Here is a 25787-nt window from a genome sequence, read left to right on the forward strand (position 1 = left end):
TTCATATAACTCTATTTTCCATTCCTCAGTTATTGCTACAATTTTTTTTTTTATGAATCTACAACTGGGGGACGGGGAAAGGGCTGGGTCTCCCTGCTCATTGTGTCTCTGTTCAATTAATGCTACTAGTGTCTGACTGGGCAGGGACACACCCCCAACTGGTAGCACCCCAAACCTCTCAGTAATTGAGGAACGAAACAACATGGTTTTATAAAAAGATGCTGCAGGATTTTTATAACGTTATAATATGGGAAATGCTAAAAATGATCAAAACAGACATGACAGGATAGGAAAGCTAATCTCCAGCACCTTGACATTTTGAGGTCCAAAATTTTGTGATTCATTTCTTAATATGTCTTTAGAGTAGGCAGCGCTCAGATTTTCTGATACAGAGCTCCAAATCTTGTGCATAGACATATTTTTAAGAAAATATGCTTGCTACTTGAAATCACCACTAGAGGGAGCATGTCAGCTTACTGCAGTGTGCACTTAGCTCATAAGAGCCCTCTAGTGGCAGGTTCAGGTAGCCAGCATGTTATCCATGTAGACCAGATGGAGCTCTGTAACAGGAAAACAAAGCTTTAGGGCTCATGCACACGACCGTTGGGTGTTTTGCGGTCCACACATTGCGGATCCGCAAAACACAGACACTGGCTGTGTGCATTTTGCATTTTGTGGAAGGGAAGGGCTGGCCACTAATAGAACAGTTATTTCCTTGTCTGTAATGTGGACAATAATAGGGCATGTTCTATTTCTTTGTGGAACGGCCATGCGGACATACGGACATGGAATGCACATGGAGTCTTTTCCTTTTTTTTTAAGTGACGGAATGGGCACAGAAAAAAAATATGTTGGTGTGCATGAGCCTTAAAACACAGCACAGAATTGTTACGCTATTCAGTGGTGTTGAAGAGTGGATATTCATTCTAACCTGATCAGACAATTTTTATATTTCCATCTCTGTGGAAGATGTCTGAGCATTTGGAAGAAACAAGGATCGATTTTAACCGTCTCCGATTTTAAGACATATCCCCCACTGTTGAAATAACTAAATGCAGGTCAAGGCAAACCAGTCAAAGGGGTTTCCTGAGAGTAGAATATTGATGATGTATCCTCCAGGTCATCAGTATCAGATCAGTGGGTGTTCCAACACCCGACACCTCCATGATCAGCTAATTTAAGAGGTCACGGTGCTTCGGTGAGCACTGCAGCCTCCTCACAGCATACTCAGCACAGCGCCATACATTGGATAGTGGCTGTGCTTGGTATTGCGGCCCAGGCCCATTTACTTTAATGGGACTGAGCTGTGCCAAGGCCACGTGACTGACGAGGTAAGGCACCCCTTGGAAGAGGCCACGGCGCCCCTTAGGATAGCTCATCAAAATCTAATCGGTGGGAATCATCAATATTCTCCCAGAAAACCTCTTCCTCAGGATAAGTCATCATTGTCAGATCTGCGGGGGTCCGACACCCAACACTCCCGCTTGAAGAGAAGTAATATGCAAAATAACCGTGGAGCCCCAGTTATGGGTCTACAACACAGTGAAAGCCAGATATTCCTCCAGAGAAGGAAAACCAAGCAAAGGGGTGTCCCCATTACAGAGATCACCAGATCCGCCAAATTAAGTGGCCCCTATGTCAACATCCAGCTCCTTTACAAGCCTTAAGGATGCTTGAAGAGAAGGTGCATGCCATGCCAGCACAGCCTTTCCTTCATTGTTAATTGCTCGCCATTGACATCGCAGAGGTGAGCAGGTGTAATTACAAGCTGTCCCATTCACTCCCATGGGACGGCTCCTTCCTATACAAGTGTATACGACAGAGCCGTCCCATAGAAGTGAATGGGACAGATAATAATTACACCTGCTCACCGCTGTGACAGCGAGCAGGTGGACAATGAAGGGAAGGCTGCGCCGGCATGGCACGAGGGTGTCGTGTGCTGGATGTCGGACCCCCGCCGATCTGATAATGATGACCTATCCTGAGGACAACCTTGGACAACCCCTTTTAATACAAGGCTTACTAATCCATCACATTATACTGCTCATGTCCAGGCGTTATAACCATTCTATAATCCAGCAATGGTGGCCGTTAGTGTATCTGAAGTGAACTTAATTTGTGAATCTCACTAGCAAAGGAGGCAATATGGACAATCACAATACATTAGTTAGTGCCTTGTATTAACTTTCTCTACATGATAAATGTCATTTGCTGAAGTGAGACAACCCCTTTAAGTCATATTTAGAGGGAGAATTTAGGAACAGTATAAAGCTCCCAGTAACAGTATGTACGTTGTGCTGATGACTTATTTTCCTCACTTTAGACCTTTTGGTTTGAAATCCGTAGTATACTCCATGTCTGTAGTCAGGATAAAATTTAGTTCTAAATTAAATTTGGCTGCGCCGTAGATGGCGACTGAGTCACAAGTAACAGACCAAGGAGCCCTGACGTCTTATTATTTCCTAGGAACGAATAAGTCATAGCATAGTGAAGTGAACATAGATATGTGTGCCTGAAAATGAACATATACACCGGTAGTTAAAGGGATTCTGTCACCTGCTTTTACCATTTTAAGCTGGCACCATCGCTATGTTGACTAAAGTACCTTATTTCCAGCAGTCTTCTTTTTACTTATTTTTGTTTGGTAGTTTTGTTATAAAAGCGATTTTTATGTTATGCTAATTAGGGTCCAAGGTGCCCAGAGGGGCGTTTTTCTCACTCTCCGGAGCCCAGTGACGCCCCCCTGCAGTGCCCAAGAACGCCTCCTGATCATCAAATAACCTCCCACAGCCCGGCAAACGGTTCCGCCCCCTCCCCACGTCATAGTCTACCTTATAGAAATGCCCCGTCCTTCTTCCTGTCTGCGGCCAGAAAACTCGTGCAGGCGCAGTACCGCCTGCGGCCTGTGCGATCATCAACGTCCTGAGGGCAACAGCGCTCAGGTCACATCACTGGGCATGCGCCAAGCCCAGTGAGACTTTTGAGGCTGTTGCCCTCAGGAGGTTGACGATCGCGCAGGCCGCAGGCGGTACTGCGCCTGCACGAGTTTTCTGGCCGCAGACAGGAAGAAGGACGAGGCATTTCTATAAGGTAGACTATGACGTGGGGAGGGGGCGGAACCATTTGCCGGGCTGTGGGAGGTGTTTTGACTATCAGGAGGCTGTCTTGGGCACTGCAGGGGGCGTCACTGGGCTCCGGAGAGTGAGAAAAACGCCCCTCTGGGCACCTTGGACCCTAATTAGTATAACATAAAAATCGCTTTTATATCAAAACTACAAAACGAAAATAAGTAAAAAGAAGACTGCTGGAAATAAGGTACTTTAGTCAACATAGCGATGGTGCCAGCTTAAAAATGGTTAAAGCAGGTGACAGATTCCCTTTAAGCAATATGTAGGGGTAGAAAGAATTGTTCGCTGCCTACAATTGAACATTAACTCTGTATGTTTCAAAAATCAATTATTGTTTTTTTTCGGTAAGTTGATTCTTCAAAAATGTAGTTAGCAATACTGGAAAGTTTTTCTTTGATTAAATTACAAGTGAAAATACATTCTGCACTCAGCAGTTTGCCGAAAAAATGATACAAAAATGATCCCTTCTTCACCTTCTTTCTCTAAGACCAATGTCTCATATAATAATTTTAAACTGAGAAATATATATAGAAGTCTATGTGTCCCGACATATCCCCTCTCCTCCTCCTCACTGTGTATAGAAGTCTGTGTGTCCCAGGACCTTAGACACCTCGATTCTCCTCACAGTAAATAGAAGTCTGTGTGTCCCAGGACCTCAGACATATCCCCTCTCCTTCTCCTCACGGTTTATAGAAGTCTGTGTGTCCCATGAGCTCAGACACCTCTCCTTCTCCTCACTGTGTATAGAAGTCTGTGTGTCCCATGAGCTCAGACACCTCTCCTTCTCGTCACTGTATATAGAAGTCTGTGTGTCCCATGAGCTCAGACACCTCTCCTTCTCCTCACTGTATATAGAAGTCTGTGTGTCCCATGAGCTCAGACACCTCTCCTTCTCCTCACGGTATATAGAAGTCTGTGTGTCCCATGAGCTCAGACACCTCTCCTTCTCCTCACTGTATATAGAAGTCTGTGTGTCCCAGGAGCTCAGTCACCTCTCCTTCTCACTGTATATAGAAGTCTGTGTGTCCCATGAGCTCAGACACCTCTCCTTCTCCTCACGGTATATAGAAGTCTGTGTGTCCCATGAGCTCAGACACCTCTCCTTCTCCTCACTGTATATAGAAGTCTGTGTGTCCCAGGAGCTCAGACACCTCTCCTTCTCCTCACTGTATATAGAAGTCTGTGTGTCCCAGGAGCTCTGACACCTCTCCTTCTCCTCACTGTATATAGAAGTCTGTGTGTCCCAGGAGCTCAGACACCTCTCCTTCTCCTCACTGTATATAGAAGTCTGTGTGTCCCAGGAGCTCAGACACCTCTCCTTCTCCTCACTGTATATAGAAGTCTGTGTGTCCCAGGAGCTCTGACACCCCTCCTTCTCCTCACTGTATATAGAAGTCTGTGTGTCCCAGGAGCTCTGACACCTCTCCTTCTCCTCACTGTATATAGAAGTCTGTGTGTCCCAGGAGCTCAGACACCTCTCCTTCTCCTCACTGTATATAGAAGTCTGTGTGTCCCATGAGCTCAGAGACCTCTCCTTCTCCTCACTGTATATAGAAGTACAGTGGCGGAAATAATTATTTGACCCCTCACTGATTTTGTAAGTTTGTCCAATGACAAAGAAATGAAAAGTCTCAGAACAGTATCATTTCAATGGTAGGTTTATTGTAACAGTGGGAGATAGCACATCAAAAGGAAAATCGAAAAAATAACTTTAAATAAAAGATAGCAACTGATTTGCATTTCATTGAGTGAAATAAGTATTTGAACCCTCTAACAAAAAAAGACTTAATACTTGGTGGAAAAACCCTTGTTTGCAAGCACAGAGGTCAAACGTTTCTTGTAATTGATGACCAAGTTTGCGCACATTTTAGGAGGAATGTTGGTCCACTCCTCTTTGCAGATCATCTCTAAATCCCTAAGGTTTCGAGGCTGTCTCTGTGCAACTCTGAGCTTGAGCTCCCTCCATAGGTTTTCGATTGGATTAAGGTCCGGAGACTGACTAGGCCACTCCATGACCTTAATGTGCTTCTTCTTGAGCCACTCCTTTGTTGCCTTTGCTGTATGTTTTGGGTCATTGTCGTGCTGGAACACCCATCCACGACCCATTTTCAGTTTCCTGGCAGAGGGAAGGAGGTTGTCGCTCAGGATTTCACGATACATGGCTCCGTCCATTTTCCCGTTTATGCGAATAAGTTGTCCTGTGCCCTTAGCAGAAAAACACCCCCAAAGCAAAATGTTTCCACCCCCATGCTTGACGGTGGGGACGGTGTTTTGGGGGTCATAGGCAGCATTTTTCTTCCTCCAAACACAGCGAGTTGAGTTAATGCCAAAGAGCTCTATTTTGGTCTCATCAGACCACAGCACCTTCTCCCAGTCACTCTCTGAATCATTCAGGTGTTCATTGGCAAACTTCAGACGGGCCTGCACATGTGCCTTCCTGAGCAGGGGGACCTTGCGAGCCCTGCAGGATTTTAATCCATTGCGGTGTAATGTGTTTCCAATGGTTTTCTTGGTGACTGTGGTCCCTGCTAATTTGAGGTCATTAACTAACTCCTCCCGTGTAGTTCTAGGATGCTTTTTCACCTTTCTCAGAACCATTGACACCCCACGAGGTGAGATCTTGCGTGGAGCCCCAGAGCGAGGTCGATTGATGGTCATTTTGTGCTCCTTCCATTTTCGAACAATCGCACCAACAGTTGTCACCTTCTCTCCCAGCTTCTTGCTAATGGTTTTGTAGCCCATTCCAGCCTTGTGCAGGTCTACAATTTTGTCTCTGACATCCTTGGACAGCTCTTTGGTCTTTCCCATGTTGGAGAGTTTGGAGTCTGCTTGATTGATTGATTCTGTGGACAGGTGTCTTTTATACAGGTGACTAGTTAAGACAGGTGTCCTTAATGAGGGTGACTAATTGAGTAGAAGTGTCTAACCACTCTGTGGGAGCCAGAACTCTTAATGGTTGGTAGGGGTTCAAATACTTATTTCACTCAATGAAATGCAAATCAGTTGCTATCTTTTATTTAAAGTTATTTTTTCGATTTTCCTTTTGATGTGCTATCTGCCACTGTTACAATAAACCTACCATTGAAATGATACTGTTCTGAGACTTTTCATTTCTTTGTCATTGGACAAACTTACAAAATCAGTGAGGGGTCAAATAATTATTTCCGCCACTGTATGTGTCTCCCAGGAGCTCGGACATATCCCCTCTCCTTCTCCTATCTGTTCTCTGTCAGGCTATAAGACAGCTGGCTGCAGCAGGAGCTCCCCTCTCTGCCCTGTCTGCAGTAGGATAAAAATATAATTACGTCCCCACCCTCAGCTGTTCCCCAGCTGCAAATTTAACAGTGTGCAATATTGAGATACAAAAGTATTTTTTAAGATGTGTGTATTAAAAAATATTATGCTTAGCATTATCTAACAGAATAAATAAATATTTCTCCATGGGACAGGCACTTTTAAAATGTGACCTTGTTTCTGCAAGTTGAGGAAATTTCCATGTCCAAATTTACCTATGGCCATGGGAGGTGCAGAAGTGGCATTTGCACCCAGGCTTTAGAACTTGTGGGGGCTCTAAGGCTCCTTTGCCACATAGGAAAACACCAGTATTAAAATAGTACATCTAAAGTAGAAGGTCTTCTTAAAGATCTGGCTTTAAGGCCCAGAAGCATTTTGTTGCGATCTAATCATCTCTTTGTATCTCCCATCAAAGCAAAGATGAACCTTTTATGCCCATTGACTCCTATCCAAGAAGACACATTATGGCCTAAAAAACGACATTTTCAATGAAGCTCTATTCACTGTGTAAATGAGTACGCCAAAGCTGTATTCAAGTAAAATTAATACTATAAATTCATTAAACTATTACATTAATACTATAAAAAACACATTTTTCTTCACATTCCTAGTAGGAGTTTAGGACTGAATAATACTAAATAATAAATCTGTCTTCTAAAAAGCTCTGATGCTCCACCTAGAGGTGACTGTATGCAGCCAGAATATTCTCATTAAGGGTCCATTCACACGTACGTAATTTGGGTCCGCATTCGTTCCGCAATTTGCGCACCCATTCACTTTCAATGGGGCTGGAACGGATGCAAATCCACATTTCCTGGATCCACATCCACATTTTCAGGATCCGCATCCGTTTTTTCGGGATCCGCAATTTCGTTCCTGGAAAAAATAGAACATGTCCTATTCTTGTCCGCAATTGCGGACCAGAAAAGGCATTTTCTATAGTGTCTGTGATGTGCGGATCCGCAAATGGCGGATCGCACATTGCAGGTGTCCGTGTTTTGCGGATCCGCCATTGACGGATCCGCAAAACACTTACGGACGTGTGAATGGACCCTTAACGTGATAGCTATATGAAAATAAGCAGGGAGCAGTGAAGAATTTATTATTTCCTCTTAGAGCTTCACATTTAGTTTCTTGGAATTAAGTAATGTATTCTGTATTATTTACGTATAAAAGCTTTGGCATTTTATGATGCTGCCATTGGATTTTGCATCAAGTAGAGATCCATAGAAGATTCATTTTAATCCTGTCATGTAGTCATCAGGCCTTCATTATTCATCAGTGTATTTTCAATGTATTCCTGATCATGTGAGGCACAGCACAAGTGACTTGCGGTACCTGATTGATTGCTGAATTGATTTGCTGCACAGACAAGTATTTTTTGTGTTCTTCATAATGATTATTATTATATATTCAGTTATCTATTGATCAAATGGTAAGCAGATGGATGGGGGACTATGGGGGATTTATTAAAGCCTCTGTACCAGTTTTCCTACATAGAAGGTCTGCAGATTTGCCTACAAGTCCAGTTTTACTTAAAAATATAAAAATAAAAATAAAGTCACTTTTCCTCCAGTTATACTGTAATTGTCACTTTTCTAAAAACTGGCAAGGGCATGGCCAGGAGGGGATGGGGTATGACATGCAAATCCTAGTTAATTTCCCCTTAATGGTTGATGGTTAGATATGAGTGAATTTCCCAAAATTCATTTTAGGTCTGATTCTGTCGAGTTGACCGTCACTTTCATGTGATTTTGTCCCAATCAAAAGTGGCCAAATTGCCCTTAAAAAGTAGTGTATAAAACTTTGAAGTCTTCTAGGACTGTATCCAACCCTTTTTAACCCTTTCCTGACATATTTTTGTTCCTTTTTGCGTTTTTGGCTTTTTGTACTCCCTGCCTTCCCAGAGCCATAACTTTTTTATTTTTCGTTCATATAGCCATATGAGGGCTTGTTTTTGCAGGTCAGGTTACAATTTCTAATACCACCATTTAATATTGCATATGATGTAGTGGGAAGATAGAAAAAAAATTCCAAATGGGATGGACCTATGATGTCTATTTTTTTTTTTTTTTCGTATGGGGAAAGGGGGGGGGGGTGTTTGAATATATATATATTTAAATATATAAAAAACAAAGAAGTAGGACTGCACTCCAAGATAGTGATAAAATCAGCAGTGGTTTATTCACCCATATTATGGCAAGTCTTGCGACGTTTCGGCTCACAAGAGCCTTCCTCAAGCTTGAGGAAGGCTCTTGTGAGCCGAAACGTCGCAAGACTTGCCATAATATGGGTGAATAAACCACTGCTGATTTTATCACTATCTTGGAGTGCAGTCCTACTTCTTTGTTTTTTATACCATTGGGGATTGCCGCTGCCCTGCGCTGGACCCTGCACCCACATTCTGGTTGGTGCTCCCACTGGACTTTTTCTATTTAAATATATATATATATATATATGGTGCATTTCAGGAAGGAGTTATACTCTTTAACCGCCTCCGGACCGCCTAATGCACGGATGCGTCCTGGAGATTCATTCCTCCTGGACACATCCGTGCGTCATCTCGCGAGACGCGAGATTTCGGTCAGAGCCGGCATGCGCATCGCGGGCCAGCAAAAGTTACAGGAGTATTTCGTCAGCAGCCTGCCAGCCAATGATCGTCGCTGGCAGGTTGCTGATTTATAAATATAAGGTGTTAAATGGCTTCTCTGCTCCTCTGCTGGTCCTTTTGGTCGGTTGGTTCCAGCAGAGGAGCACACATGACAGTGAGTACCCACCAACACCACACTTAGCCCCAGATCACCCCCATCACCCCAATTAACCCCTTGATCACCCCTTGATCGCCCCTGTCAATCACCTAGTGAAAGGGGAAAAAGTGATCAGTGTAAACTGTCACTTTTTTTTCCCACTGGTATTGACTGTTAGGTTTTAGGATAGTTTAGGCCCCTTGGTTAGGTAGTTAGTGTCGGTTAGCGCCCAGCCCACCGCAGTCACTGATTCGCTGATTAGCGTATCGCTAATCAGCTTTTGTACTTTTATAGTATCTGTAAGTGATCAAAACTGATCACAGTCAGATCTATAATAGTATTAGTGTCACCTTAGCTCGCCCTCCACCCAAAACGCAGTGTTTGCCCGATCAGGCCTGATCGGTCGCCCATTCATGCGTTCAGGATCCGTTTCAAGGGCAGCAGAGTGGGGCTGGCGCTGTCGGATTACGTGGTGAGGCATACACCAGCAGCGCAGCCCATCCTGGACCTAGTACCAGCACTGCCGTACAACATGGTGAAGTGGCGAGCACCAGAAGGGCAGTTGAAACTGGTACGGTGGCACGTGCAATAGTTACCCCGTCGCAGCCACCGCACAGACAGGCCCGTAGAGTCCCTGAGGTGCTGGCAAACCCTGATTGGCAGTCCCCAACTTCAGCCGCACCTGTAGTTCCCCCTTTCACCGCCCAGTCTGGAGTTCGGGTTGAGACAGCTCAGATCGGTTCGGCACTGGGATTTTTTGAGCTGTTCTTGACTGCGGAGCTCTTGGACTTAGTCGTGGCAGAAACAAATCGGTATGCCACTTAATTTATAGCGCCAACCTGGGATGAGCATAGTGAGTTCATGGAAGTTTTTATTTTTTGTCACAAGTTAGTGGAATATGAGACTTTGTAAGAAAAAAAAAAATCATCATTTTCCACTAACTTGTGACAAAAACTAAAAAAATTCTAGGAACTCACCATGCCCCTCACGGAATACCTTGGGGTGTCTTATTTCCAAAATGGGGTCACTTGTGGGGTAGTTATACTGTCCAGGCATTCTAGGGGCCCTAATGTGTGGTAAGTAGTTTGAAATCAAAATGTGTAAAAAATGACCTGTGAAATCCTAAAGGTGCTCTTTGGAATGTGGGCCCCTTTGCCCACCTAGACTGCAAAAAAGTGTCACACATCTGGTATCGCCATTCTCAGGAGAAGTTGGGCAATGTGTTTTGGGGTATCATTTTACATATACCCATGCTGGGTGAGAGAAATATGTCGGTCAAATGCCAACTTTGTATAAAAAAAATTGGAAAAGTTGTCTTTTGCCGAGATATTTATCTCACCCAGCATGGGTATATGTAAAATGACACCCCAAAACACATTGCCCAACTTCACCTGAGTACGGCGATACCAGATGTGTGACACTTTTTTGCAGCCTAGGTGGGCAAAGGGGCCCACATTCCAAAGAGCACCTTTAGGATTTCTCAGGTCATTTTTTACACATTTTGATTTCAAACTACTCACCACACATTAGGGCCCCTAGAATGCCAGGGCAGTATAACTACCCCACAAGTGACCCCATTTTGGAAAGAAGACACCCCAAGGTATTTCGTGATGGGCATAGTGAGTTCATGGAAGTTTTTATTTTTTGTCACAATTTAGTGGAATATGAGACTTTGTAAGAAAAAAAATCATCATTTTCCGCTAACTTGTGACAAAAAATAAAAAGTTCTATGAACTCACTATGCCCATCAGCGAATACCTTAGGGTGTCTACTTTCCGAAATGGGGTCATTTGTGGGGTGTTTATACTGTCTGGCCATTGTAGAACCTCAGGAAACATGACAGGTGCTCAGAAAGTCAGAGCTGCTTCAAAAAGCGGAAATTCACGTTTTTGTACCATAGTTTGTAAACACTATAACTTTTACCCAAACCATTTTTTATTTACCCAAACATTTTTTTTTTATCAAAGACATGTAGAAAAATAAATTTTGAGAAAAATTTATATATGGATGTCGTTTTTTTAAAAAAAAAATTACAACTGAAAGTGAAAAATTTAATTTATTTGCAAAAATTTTGTTAAATTTCGATTAATAACAAAAAAAGTAAAAATGTCAGCAGCAATGAAATACCACCAAATGAAAGCTCTATTAGTGAGAAGAAAAGGAGGTAAAATTCATTTGGGTGGTAAGTTGCATGACCGAGCAATAAACGGTGAAAGTAGTGTAGTGCAGAAGTGTAAAAAGTGGCCTGGTCATTAATGGTGTTTAAGCTAGGGGGGCTGAGGTGGTTAACACCCAGACATTCTTAGTATATATGGCTGTGGGTGAACACATGGTAGCGGATGGTAAGAACAGCCTGTTCCAAACACAATTTACGTGCAGTTTTTACCTGATGAAGGGGAGATAACTCCCTGAAACGCGTTGTATCTTTCTGCTTAATAAACTACTGACAACCTACATCAATCTGGATCTTCCGGCTGGTTCCTTGCGCCGAGGGATGTTTTCCTGAACGTGTTTAAAACACATGGCACTGTATTCGATGGAAACTTGGGAAACTTGGAACAAATTTGATTAATTTGAAATTGATTAGCTCCTGTTGAATGATGATTATCTTGTACTTTTAAACGATGGTCGGATTAAAAGGCCTCTAGTCCATGGGTAGGACCAGTGATAAGATAGTTCCCCAGGTTGCTGTTACATTTTTATTTATTTTTTACCAATTGTCCTCTGTATAAACAAGAACACTAGTGATCAGTTGGGAAAGAAACAACAAGGCACAATCTAATAAATAACTTTCCATCAGAAAGCTATCATGTTGAGCTTCAGGGACTGGGGGTGGAAGGGAGCATCCTGAAACCACTGGGCTGGTCACCAACAAAGATTTTCCCAAACCTTTTGCATTAAAGCATCGTTTCACCATTTACCTAATGTTCCACCCACTACCTGAAATTGACCAGATATTGGTAAATCAGAAGTTTAAACTGTATCTGAAGTTTAAAGGGGTTATTCCACAATTAATGTAAAAAAAATGCACATCAAAAATCATATAGTACATACCAATCTCTTTCTAGCAAAGCTAGAACCAGCCATGTACCTCATTTGGATCCAGAGATCTCCCCATTCATTGCACAAATTACTCTACTAGATTTATTTCAAATTGGCGCTTAGGGTCTGTGTCCCTTCTGCTGCAGCCCTATCCCTATTATAGTGCAAGCGGCGTGTCCCTTTTGCTGCTTCTCTCTCCCTACCACAGCTCAAGGGGTGTGTCCTTTTTGATGCAGCTCTCCCTGTAACTGTCGCAGTACTAACAGCAGATGGCAGCTGAAGGATGGAACTGAACGTGGGCGTCCACTTTAGTGAGAAATAAGGAAAAGAACAAACAGCAGGCGGCACTATACAGATGCACTTTATTGTGTAACTCAGTGGCTATACTAAATGTTTAACATTACAAAAGTACATGCAATTACAAAAGTATTCAGATCCAGGTGCTTTTTGAAAAATGTAAAATATTTTTGTGGGACAATCCCCAATAACATTATTACTCAAAAACTATTTGTGTTTTTTCTGTTTTGTTTAGGATCACAGGAATTGCAGCCATATTTATGCTATTTTTAATTTAAGACTACAGGGTGGGCCATTTATATGGATACACCTTAATAAAATGGGAATAGTTGGTGATATTAACTTCCTGTTTGTGGCACATTAGTATATGTGAGGGGGGAAACTTTTCAAGATGGGTGGTGACCATGGCGGCCATTTTGAAGTCGGACATTTTGAATCCAACTTTTGTTTTTTCAATAGGAAGAGGGTCATGTGACACATCAAACTTATTGGGAATTTCACAATAAAAACAATGGTGTGCTTTCATGAGTTATTTACAAGTTTCTGACCACTTATAAAATGTGTTCAATGTGCTGCCCATTGTGTTGGATTGTCAATTCAACCCTCTTCTCCCACTCTTCACACACTGATAGCAACACCGCAGGAGAAATGCTAGCACAGGCTTCCAGTATCCGTAGTTTCAGGTGCTGCACATCTCGTATCTTCACAGCATAGACGATTGCCTTCAGATGATACGAGATGTGCAGCACCTGAAACTACGGATACTGGAAGCCTGTGCTAACATTTCTCCTGCGGTGTTGCTATCAGTGTGTGAAGAGTGGGAGAAAAGGGTTGCATTGACAATCCAACACAATGGGCAGCACATTGAACACATTTTGTAAGTGGTCAGATACTTGTAAATAACTCATGAAAGAATAAAGTTACGCTAAAACCAAGCACACCATTGTTTTTCTTGTGAAATTCTCAATAAGTTTGATGTGTCAAATGACCCTCTTCCTATTGAAAAAAAAAAAGTTGGATTCAAAATGGCCGACTTCAAAATGGCCACCATGGTCACCACCCATCGTGAAAAGTTTCCCCCCTCACATATACTAATGTGCCACAAACAGGAATTTAATATCACCAACCATTCCCATTTTATTAAGGTGTACACTGCGTGCAGAATTATTAGGCAAATGAGTATTTTGACCACATCATCCTCTTTATGCATGTTGTCTTACTCCAAGCTGTATAGGCTCGAAAGCCTACTACCAATTAAGCATATTAGGTGATGTGCATCTCTGCAATGAGAAGGGGTGTGGTCTAATGACATCAACACCCTATATTAGGTGTGCATAATTATTAGGCAACTTCCTTTCCTTTGGCAAAATGGGTCAAAAGAAGGACTTGACAGGCTCAGAAAAGTCAAAAATAGTGAGATATCTTGCAGAGGGATGCAGCACTCTTAAAATTGCAAAGCTTCTGAAGCGTGATCATCGAACAATCAAGCGTTTCATTCAAAATAGTCAACAGGGTCGCAAGAAGCGTGTGGAAAAACCAAGGCGCAAAATAACTGCCCATGAACTGAGAAAAGTCAAGCGTGCAGCTGCCAAGATGCCACTTGCCACCAGTTTGGCCATATTTCAGAGCTGCAACATCACTGGAGTGCCCAAAAGCACAAGGTGTGCAATACTCAGAGACATGGCCAAGGTAAGAAAGGCTGAAAGACGACCACCACTGAACAAGACACACAAGCTGAAACGTCAAGACTGATTTTTCTAAGGTTTTATGGACTGATGAAATGAGAGTGAGTCTTGATGGGCCAGATGGATGGGCCCGTGGCTGGATTGGTAAAGGGCAGAGAGCTCCAGTCCAACTCAGACGCCAGCAAGGTGGAGGTGGAGTACTGGTTTGGGCTGGTATCATCAAAGATGAGCTTGTGGGGCCTTTTCGGGTTGAGGATGGAGTCAAGCTCAACTCCCAGTCCTACTGCCAGTTTCTGGAAGACACCTTCTTCAAGCAGTGGTACAGGAAGAAGTCTGCATCCTTCAAGAAAAACATGATTTTCATGCAGGACAATGCTCCATCACACGCGTCCAAGTACTCCACAGCATGGCTGGCAAGAAAGGGTATAAAAGAAGAAAATCTAATGACATGGCCTCCTTGTTCACCTGAACTGAACCCCATTGAGAACCTGTGGTCCATCATCAAATGTGAGATTTACAAGGAGGGAAAACAGTACACCTCTCTGAACAGTGTCTGGGAGGCTGTGGTTGCTGCTGCACGCAATGTTGATGGTGAACAGATCAAAACACTGACAGAATCCATGGATGGCAGGCTTTTGAGTGTCCTTGCAAAGAAAGGTGGCTATATTGGTCACTGATTTGTTTTTGTTTTGTTTTTGAATGTCAGAAATGTATATATGTGAATGTTGAGATGTTATATTGGTTTCACTGGTAAAAATAAATAATTGAAATGGGTATATATTTGTTTTTTGTTAAGTTGCCTAATAATTATGCACAGTAATAGTCACCTGCACACACAGATATCCCCCTAAAATAGCTAAAACTAAAAACAAACTAAAAACTACTTCCAAAAATATTCAGCTTTGATATTAATGAGTTTTTTGGGTTCATTGAGAACATGGTTGTTGTTCAACAATAAAATTAATCCTCAAAAATACAACTTACCTAATAATTCTGCACTCCCTGTATCCATATAAATGACCCACCCTGTACAATGTTTTAAAGGGGTTCTCCAGGAATTATTCAAAATGGCTGCAAGCAACCTCCCCTAGAATGTGAGCAGGACTGTTTGACTCCACTTGCAGGGCTGCCAAGGTGGGTTTTGGGGATGGGGCCTCACTACACACTACTCTCTGGCGCTTGCATATACTACAGATTGGTGAGCGTTCCTGTCATGCCATCATGGCTGAGCAGCATGATTTTATAATTACCATCTATTGTATAGCAGTGTAGTGTATATTGAGGACCTGCCCCATTGCCCCCCTAAGCAGCCCTGCAAGTGGAGGCAACTAGTCCGGCTTACATTGTAGGACAGGTTGCTTGTGGGCATTTAAAATTATTCCTGGAGTATCCCTTTAAGTCTTTGGTTGGGAGTCTTCCTGGACACAGAGGTGGACTAACCATTCAGCCAGTAAGACAGGGCCCATATGGGTCCTTCTTAGTCCGTTACAGCCCTGACACACTTTAAGTGCAGAAAATTAAAAAATAAAGTGCTCAGTAAAACAATCCCCTCAGTCCACCACAATCAGCATATAGTATATCCTATCTTATAGATAATTTTGAAAATCATAGCACGAATATTTAGTTTTTTTTCTTTATTCTTAATAATTACTTTAGAATAATGACAGTATTTGGATTAGGCCTCGTTCACATCACCGTTTCTCCTTTCCGTTCTCCGGTTCCGTTGAGGAGCAGGAGAACGGAAAGGATGGATTCTGCAGATAACTGAGACCTAACTGAGCGTAACAGAGCCTAAAGACCCCATAGACTATAATGGGGTCCGTTCGGTGTCCACTTAAAAATCATGTTCTAAACGGACACCGAACGGACCCCATTATAGTCTATGGGGTCTTTAGGCTCCGTTACGCTCAGTTAGGTCTCAGTTATGTGCAGAATAAGTCCTCAACGAAGCCGGAGAACGGAAAGGAGAAACGGTGATGTGAACGAGGCCTTACTCTGCTGTTGGGATAGTTGGGAATGGGATACTTCAGTCAATATGGCTGACTGCATTCAGAACTTCCTGTACGCAGTTACAGCATTAAGAACTGATCTGACATTCTGTGTGAAGACTAAGTAAAAAGGAACAGTCATGAGTGCATTTATATTTTTTTTTTATTGGACAGTGGTACGTTTGAATCAACCAATGACGCCGTGCGCTCCTGCACTCAGCAGGAATCCAGGCCGGTATCTCACGGTCTGTGTTCCACGAACGTGTGCATGAGGCTTTAGGCAGAGACAGCAGAAATAGGCAGGACCAGTAATACCAGAGTTCAGCACAAAAAAACACCCCAATAGAACCAAATACCACAGTGCCCCCCCACTGCACTTTTCAACTGTATATTCATCCTGTGGATGTTGATACTGCTGAATTCAGGAGGGCATCTGCAGCCACTAGCCACATATATAAGTACCTGATGCTCCTAGCATTAATTAATGCTTAGTGCTTGAGATTGTAACATACCTGACTGGCAGCCGTGAGAAGGCCTCAGGCGGCCCCATGAGCATCGGCTCACGGGGAAATTTCCCTGTAGGGTTTATGGACAGTCCACTCCTGGGTCAAGGGATAATCCTCTTCTGAAAATGCTGCATTCACTGATATCTATTACATCTTTTACCAGTCTGGCTTGTGGACAAGTGATCACTTCTGCAGTCCAGGATGGGGGCGGTGCGGTGGAAAGGGTCAGAACTACATGTTCCTCTGTCTTGTGCATGTGCAGAGAAGATGGATCCAGGAGCTTGCACATGTGCCAGGAAAATGAACAATTCTGGCTCCATCCACAGTACCTCTCACATCCTGGGCTGTGGACTTGATGTCCCATCGATAGCCCAGACTGGAAATCTGGCAAAGGATGTGACATTAAATGATGCAGATTTTTCAGAAGAGGAGCATCACGTCACCGATCAACTCAAATTTGGTGCTTTTCCTTCAAAAGTTTACTTAGTGGTACAATGCCAAGCCCGTTATAGATATTGAGATCTTGTTGGTGAATCTCTGGTTATTTTGAGGTCCGTGTCTGTCCCTGTTATCTTTAGTCCTGAGAATAGTTTTTTCCCTTGCATATTCATAGGACATCTTATTCTTTTATTCTAGCGAACATTTTATTTTTGTCATCTACATAAAGTATGAACAACATCTTGTTCTAATCTTATGTCTATTATAAGCTGTCACTGTACATTTATAGAGAAAAATTAATTCATGGCAGTCTATTGCCCCGAAACATGACATGTATAGATAAGAATTCTTCCCCTGTCATGCTTGACTTTTATATTCTCCATAAGTGTACACATACGCTTTTCTGGCTTTGCTCAGGATCTTTTTTGACTGATCTGTACATTCACCATATCCAAATAAATGCTAATAACATACTTAGCTGTCAACCACATTAAATTTTTAAACCTAATTTAATAACACAGCTGAGAACTTTTACCAGATGAAGACCTTGAAATTCCATGAAAGGTTAATGTAAAAAGTGCCTGACTATGTCCTATAAATGTGTATGATGGGTGCTGATTATGGAACGGGTAATTTGTGGATGTAAAATTGGGCAAATTAGTTATTAGATATTAGTTGGGGGTAGCTACAAGGCTGGCAAGATATTTGCCCTTAGTGCTACTCTGCCTAAACCATGGTATTTAAATACAAAGCTAGGGAAGTAAACTAAACATGTTCCCTGGATGAAGAAAAGCCTAGCTAAGGCTCTTCTTGCCTTGATCCAAATATCAAAAAACATCTGACTTGACAGTGTTGCGGCCCCTTTACACTGTCCCCTGTGCGATTTTCTCCAATAGGTCTGTAATTTTCCAATGAACTTTTCCTTGATGATGTGTCAATTACTTAAGCATAGATTACCATAAAAATGTAATCCTCGGCTGTCTGTTCTCAGCCTGGGATCCGATGGACCACATTTTTATGAGACATCTAATTGCAATGCCATAAAGGTTGACATCGAGAACCAATTTTATAGCTGTAATAAAATCAATAGGGCAAAATAATGTCAAAATCTATATGTATTGGTTACGGTTTGACTGCTGATTTCTCTGCGTGAAATGGAACGGGTGGTCAGCTTCAGTGTAAATTATCACCGTAAAATCCTAAGTATGATATAATTGCATACAGTGGATTGAGAAACCATTAGCAGGTAGGTGGTGGGCACCATTTTATGCTTATAAATCACATACAAGTCTTCTTTTCCCTGAAAACGTTAGTAACAACTACTTTATACAGTTTTACACAAACTAGATATTGGATCCGGTCAGGAGTTACATTTTTTTCCTATTGTGAACATGAAGCCAGCGAATGTACTCTTCTCATGTAACTGACATCCCTTTAATCTTTATCTTATCAATATTCCAGAGGTTAGGAATAGGTGTAGACATGTCTATGCTCTGCAGACTCCTACAAGGTTTTATGCAGGCTTATCAGGGACACTGTATCAAACAGATTTATTCTATAGATTAATAATGCCTAGAGGCTCTATAGGATTTTCAGAATAATTTATTCCAATGTAATATTTACATTCAGTATAAAACAGCTCAAAATTATCTATCGAGCATTAAAAATATATTTTAAATATGAGAAGAGGAAATTGTAAAGTAGAAAATTCAGCAGTGTCAATTAGTTTATGGCACGGCACCCTAATGGTGGGTAGATTGTTGTAATGCTTGGAAGAACTATTGATGCCCTTGATAATGTGAAACATAAAACATAACCCTCTTCTACAAGGAAGAAAACATTCTCTTTAGCGTCAAACATAGACGCCTATTCTGTAATTCAATGTTTATGTCCAGATGGGGCCTTTAACATTGACTACATCCATATGTAAACATTTGAATTTGACTATGTAGAAAGATATGGCCCAATTATCTATACAGGTTTCCAAAAGCAGGTAAATTAACATGTGCTAAAACAATTGGCAGCACTGATTTGATTGAGGGTAACCGACTTCAAAATTGTCCTCCTCCTGTGTCACCAGTATTCTCGGACTCCAAAGATGGATTTACATGGGGCAACTGAAAGCTGATTGTCTACCATCCAAGCGGTTCCCCCAAAGTGTCAAGAGCACCCAAGTTCAACAACATCAACGCATCACTTATTCCTTTACTTTATTCTGCATCTTACCTTATGGACACATCATTAGACTCATAGATATGTCTTAGGTCTTTCATCCTTGTAATACAAAGCTCCAGTCTACATCATACTTCTTAAACATTAGATTCTTTGTTGTTAATAATTGATTCAACTGGCCAAAGGTGTCTGCTACTTCTAAGGCTAACTGTCTTTGCTGTTGGCATTACTTCTCCTTTCTTCTTAGTACTCTGAAAATCTATTCTTTCTGTTCTTTAAATGTGCTACTATTGTCTTTACGTTTCCTTAATATTATACTCTGGGTATACTGTTATTGGTACAAACAAGGTGTACTTAAATGGTAAGTGTATTTTTACACTCTTCTGACATGCAATGGAGACATGCCAGTAGAAGTTTATTGAACTACAATTAATCACTAGAAGAAAGGGGCTGATTAAATTTGGACTATACTGAAAATCAGGTTTACACCCAAAAAAAAACTAAATCCCTTAGTTCTAATGATCAATAGTGGTCCCCAACTCATAGACCACATCTTAAACTATCTTCTGGCATGTCTGATTTACATTTCAGAAGATGTTTAATGATAATTATATTCTTTAACTTTTGCTAATAAAATACTAAATTATTGGTTGCCGTAGAGTGAAAAGATGTAAATAAATTGAATATTTATCCAGGGGTCAAGGTAGTCCTCTAGCCTAGTGTTTCTCAACTCCTGTCTTCAGGGGCCACCTGCCGGTCATGATTTGAGAATATCCCACACAATGAATATGTGTGCTAAATCCTGATACAAAATGATATCACCTGCTCAATACTAAGGAAATCCTGAAAACATGACATGCTGGGGTGTCGTGAGGACTGGAGTTGAGAAACACTGTTCTAGCCTATGCAGGTAAGTATATAAGCTCTTTATAAAGAGGCTTCAGGCATCATGTGATTGCCTAGATTACTTAACTTCTGAACTCTCTTGGTGGAAATGTGTTCAGTGGTAGCATTTTTTTATTTTAAAAAATCTGAAAACCCAATAAGATATGAATATTAGAATGGATAAAGTTATACTCATGCAATTGCCTCACACAATCTCTAAGCATAGTAAGGCAGATTTATTAATTATGTCTAATAGTAAGGCAGTGTAAATTTAGACAGTCTTAAAAAGCACCAGATTTATCATAACCAACCCCTTTCAAGCTCTTTAACTCCAAGACAGCATTAGTAATGTCAGAATAACAGTGACATATATGGCTTTGGGCAAACAGATGGTGGCCGGTGGTGGTAAACCTTTTCTTTAAAAACACATTACACTGTTGGATTTAGCTTTAAAAGTCAGAACAATAACCCACAATAAACGGATCCTGTATGTGGAACATACGCCTTCACTCGGTCAGCATTTGCTCAATAATCCATCAGTATTGCTAATGCCAAAAAAACAGGAGTGGATCTAAAACAGAGAAGACACGTGAATGAAATATTTGCATGTCTTCTGTGTTTTGTACCCACTCCTGCTTTTGGCTACCAAATCATAAGCCAATTCTGATGGGACCATACAGGCCTTAAAGCTGCTACACAGACAGGATCCGTTGTGCGTCTTATTTTTCCTTCCTTCTGACAGATCAGAAGAAGTGTCAAATAAATGATGATGTCAGCCAGGCCGAAAGCCAAAATAGTGGACCAATCATGAATTGGGGGGGGGGGGGACACAGCACAAGAAGTTTACAGAGTGGACCTATGACATAGTGGTAAGGTGGAAGCAGCATGAGGAGATCACAGAGTGGCTCAATGACGGTGTCTGGAGGTGGAGCAGTATAAGGAGACCACCGAGTGGCACAATGACAGAGTCTGGAGGTGGCAGCAGCATGAGTAGGCCACAGAGAGGCACAAAGACAGAATCTGTAGGTGCAGCAGCAGCATCAGGAGGAGGCCACAGAGTGGCACAATGAGTCTGGAGTTGGAAGCAGCATGAGGAAGCCATAGAGTGGAGCAATGACAGATTCTGAGAGTGGCAGCAGCATGAGTAGGCAACAGAGGGGCACAATGAGTGAGTCTGGAGGTGGCAGTACCATGAGTAGGCCACACAGTGGCACAATGAGCGAGTCTGGAGGTCGCAGCAGCATGAGTAGGCCACAGAGTGACACAATGAGCGAGTCTGAAGGTGGCAGCAGTATGAGTAGGCCACAGAGTGGCACAATGAGCGAGTCTGGAGGAGGCAGCAGCATGAGGAAGCCACAGAATGGCACAATGACAGAGTATCGATCGACCAAGATACTTCTGGTGGAACCTGCCTGGCATGAACAGGCCTCTAGTAGCTACAGACAATGAGAAGACAAAGCATCAAGATAGCTTTGAGCCCGGAAGAGTTTCGCGAAGTTCATCAAAATACGTCACTAAAGATTTTACCGCATATAACCGCAGCGCTGACCGCTGAATACATTTTGTTTTTCGACCGAAATGCTTCAATAAAGATTTTACCGCATATAACCGCAGCGCTGACCACTGCATTAATTTTGTTCTTCGACCAAAATACTTCAATGAAGATTTTACCACATATTACTGCAGCACTCAACGCAGAATAAAATTTGGTTTTTGGCTGAAATACGTCACTAAAGGTTTTGCCACCTATACCTGCAACAGTGAACGCTGAATATATTTTGTTTTTCTACCAAAATATGCCACTAAAGGTTTTAGCACATATAACTGAATGCTGAATCAAAATAGTTTTTTGACTGAAATCCGCCACTAAAGGTTTTAGAACATATAACTGCAGCGCTGAATAAATTTAGTTTTTTGACCAAAATACGTCAATAAATATTTTACCACATACAACTGCAGCGTTAAATGCTGAATTAAATTAGTTTTTCAACTAAAATACATCACTAAAGGTTTTGCCACATATCCCTGCAACAGTGAACGCTGAATATATTTATTTTTTCTACCGAAATACGTCACTAAAGTTTTTACCACATATAACTGCAAAAGTGAACGCTGAATATATTTTGTTTTTGTACTGAAATAATAACTGCGGAAGTGAAATGCATATATATTTTTCGTTTTGTACTGAAATAGGCCACTTAAACTCTTTCACCATAAATAAATGCAAAAGTGAAGTGCGTAAATTTTTTTCCTTTTTGTACTGAAATAGGACACTGAACGCTTTCACCACATATAACTGCAGAAGTGAACTGAGAACATATTTTTCTTTTTGTACTGAAATAGGCCAGTAAACGCTTTTAGCAGAAATAAATGCACCAGTGAAGTGCGTATATTATTATTATTATTTTTTTTAAACAAATCTTTATTTATCACAACAAGCATTGTAAAAAAGACAAGAACAATATGCGGGCGACAGCCCAACAGTCGAGGAGGGCAAATACAGTACAATGATGTAAAAAGTAGGTACAGTAGCGAAAAGATACAAACAATATGTTAAGATGAGCTTGCTAGGCAGACATGACATGAATAGTAAGTATGACATATAAGAAGAGACAGGTTCCTATGAGGGCATGACCAGCTTTAGTCACCAAGATAGGAGTAGAGCAAGCTAGTACAGTAAAATATCAGACAGATGTTTGAAGAGACATAACCACTGACATGATTAAATAAGCATGGCATACAATAGAGCATGCGCAACTCAAAGGGGGTAGTTAATGAAGAGGAGATGTAACTGCCGAATCCCCTGGAGAAAGACACGTGTTCCTCGACTCCGTCTCCAACCATTTTAGCCACGGACCCCATATGCTAATAAATTTGTCGTGCAGATCTCATGAACCTTTTGGGTCCATTCTTCAATTGAAGGTGCTTGTGTCGAGAGCCAATGTAGAGGGATCAAAAGTTTGGCAGCTGAAGACATGTGTGCTAATAGAGAGTATTTGTGCAAGGGGAAGTCTTTTGAAGGCACATTGAGAAGTACCAAAGTCGGAGAAGTGCGTATATTTTTGTCTTTCTGTACAGAAATAGGCCACTAAATGCTTTCAACACATATAACTGCAGAAGTAAACTGAGAATGTATTTTTCTTTTTGTGCTGAAATAGGCCAGTAAACACTTTAAGCAGAAATAAATGCACCAATGAAGTGCGTATATTTTTGTCTTTCTGTACAGAAATAGGCCACTACACGCTTTTGCCACAAATAAGTGCACCAGTGAAGTGTGTAGATATTTTTTTCTTTCTGTACGCTTTCAACACATATAACTGCAGCAGTGAAGTGCGTATATCATTTTCTTTTTCCACAGATATAAGCCACTAAAGGCCTTTCAGCATAGCACTTGCACCCCAAGAACAAATAGCTGGAATGACATAGCTGTATAATGGCTATTTGGATCCCCAAATAATCTTTCCCTGCACTTGTAAATCGCTTTTCTAGCAATGTCCCTAGCTCCTTCTGACGTCTTTCCCTGCACTAAGATGCTGTGAAATGATTCCTCCCTATCCTTTCCCTGCACTTATAACTAATTTTTTCAGGTATGTAGACTCGTGAAGTTGATCAGAAAGGGCTTTGACCGATATGTTCACCTACAGTGTGTACAGCAATGTGAAGTTACCAAAAAGGCCATTAGATTATTATGGTATACTGTTGCAAGAAAAAGTATGTGAACCCTTTGGAATGATATGGATTTCTGCACAAATTAGTCATAAAATGTGATCTGATCTTCATCTAAGTCACAACAATAGACCATCACAGTCTGCTTAAACTAATAACACGCAAATAATTAAATGTTACCATGTTTTTATTGAACACACCATGTAAACATTCACAGTGCAGGTGGAAAAAGTATGTGAACCCCTAGACTAATGACAACTCCAAGAGCTAATTGGAGTGAGGTGTCAGCCAACTGGAGTCCAATCAATGAGATGAGATTGGAGTTGTTGGTTACTGCTGCCCTGCCCTATAAAAAAACACACACCAGTTCTGGGTTTGCTTTTCACAAGAAGCATTGCCTGATGTGAATGATGCCTCGCACAAAAGAGCTCTCAGAAGACCCACGATTAAGAATTGTTGACTTGCATAAAGCTGGAAAGGGTTATAAAAGTATCTCCGAAATCCTTGCTGTTCATCAGTCCAAGGTAAGACAAATTGTCTATAAATGAAGAAAGTTCAGCACTGCTGCTACTCTCCCTAGAAGTGGCTGTCCTGTAAAGATGACTGCAAGAGCACAGCGCAGACTGCTCAATGAGGTGAAGAAGAATCCTAGTGTGTCAGCTAAAGTCTCTGGCATATGCTAACATCCATGTTAGCGAATTTACGATACGTAAAACACTAAACAAGAATGAATTTCATGGGAGGATACCACAGAGGAAGCCACTGCTGTCCAAAAATAACCACTGCTGCACATTTACAGTTTGCACAAGAGCACCTGGATGTTTCACAGCAGTACTGGCAAAATATTCTCTGGACAGATGAAACCAAAGTTGAATTGTTTGGAAGAAACACACAACACTATGTGTGGAGAAAAAGAGGCACAGCACACCAACATCAAAACCTCATCCCAACTGTGAAGTATGGTGGTGGGGGTATCATGGTTTGGGGCTGCTTTGTTGCGTCAGGGCCTGGACGGATTGATATCATCGAAATAAATGAATTCCCAAGTTTATCAAGACATTTTGCAGGAGAACTTAAGCCCCAGCTGAAGCTCAACAGAAGATGGGTGTTGCAACAGGACAACGACCCAAAGCATAGAAGTAAATCAACAACAGAATGACTTAAACAGAAGAAAATATGCCTTCTGGATTGACCCAGACTCCTGACCTCAACCTGATTGAGATGATGTGGCATGACCAGGGATGGACTGGGACAATAAAGTGGCCCTGGACTTCAGCCAGACCGGCCCACTTTATTTTTCCCAAACACACTCAAAAAAAAACATGTGAATGGCGCTGTTATGGAGGGGATCTGTGAATGGCACTTTTATGGAGGGGATCTGTGGATGGCACTGTTATGGAGGGGATCTGTGGATGGCACTGTTATGGAGGGGATCTGTGGATGGCACTGTTATGGAGGGGATCTGTGGATGGCACTGTTATGGAGAGGATCTGTGGATGGCACTGTTATGGAGGGGATCTGTGGATGGCACTGTTATGGGGGGATCTGTGGATGGCACTGTTATAGAGGGGGATCTGTGGATGACACATACCATATATAGCATCTTATGCTATGTGTCATCCACAGATACCCCTCCATAACAGTGCCATTCACAGATACCCTCCATAACAGTGTCATCCACAGATCCCCCCATAATAGTGTCATCCACAGATCCCCCCATAACAGTGTCATCCACAGATCCCCCCATAACAGTGTCATCCACAGATCCCCCCATAACAGTGTCATCCACAGATCCCCCATAACAGTGTCATCCACAGATCCCCCCCATAACAGTGTCATCCACAGATCCCCCCCATAATAGTGTCATCCACAGAACACTGTTATGGAGGGGGATCTGTGGATGACATTGTCATGGGGTGGATCTGTGGATGACACATAT

General features: G+C 41.9%; 1 protein-coding gene across 2 annotated transcripts in view; it reads left to right on the forward strand.

Annotated features, from left to right (window-relative positions):
* The window catches only part of MACROD2 (mono-ADP ribosylhydrolase 2), a 2731696-nt gene that overhangs the window by 1601526 nt on the left and 1104383 nt on the right, over nt 1–25787 (forward strand). The gene's annotated exons all lie outside the window — the stretch shown is intronic.

The sequence above is a fragment of the Bufo bufo genome, chromosome 4 (genome assembly GCF_905171765.1).
Source record: "Bufo bufo chromosome 4, aBufBuf1.1, whole genome shotgun sequence".
Classification (NCBI taxonomy): domain Eukaryota; kingdom Metazoa; phylum Chordata; class Amphibia; order Anura; family Bufonidae; genus Bufo; species Bufo bufo.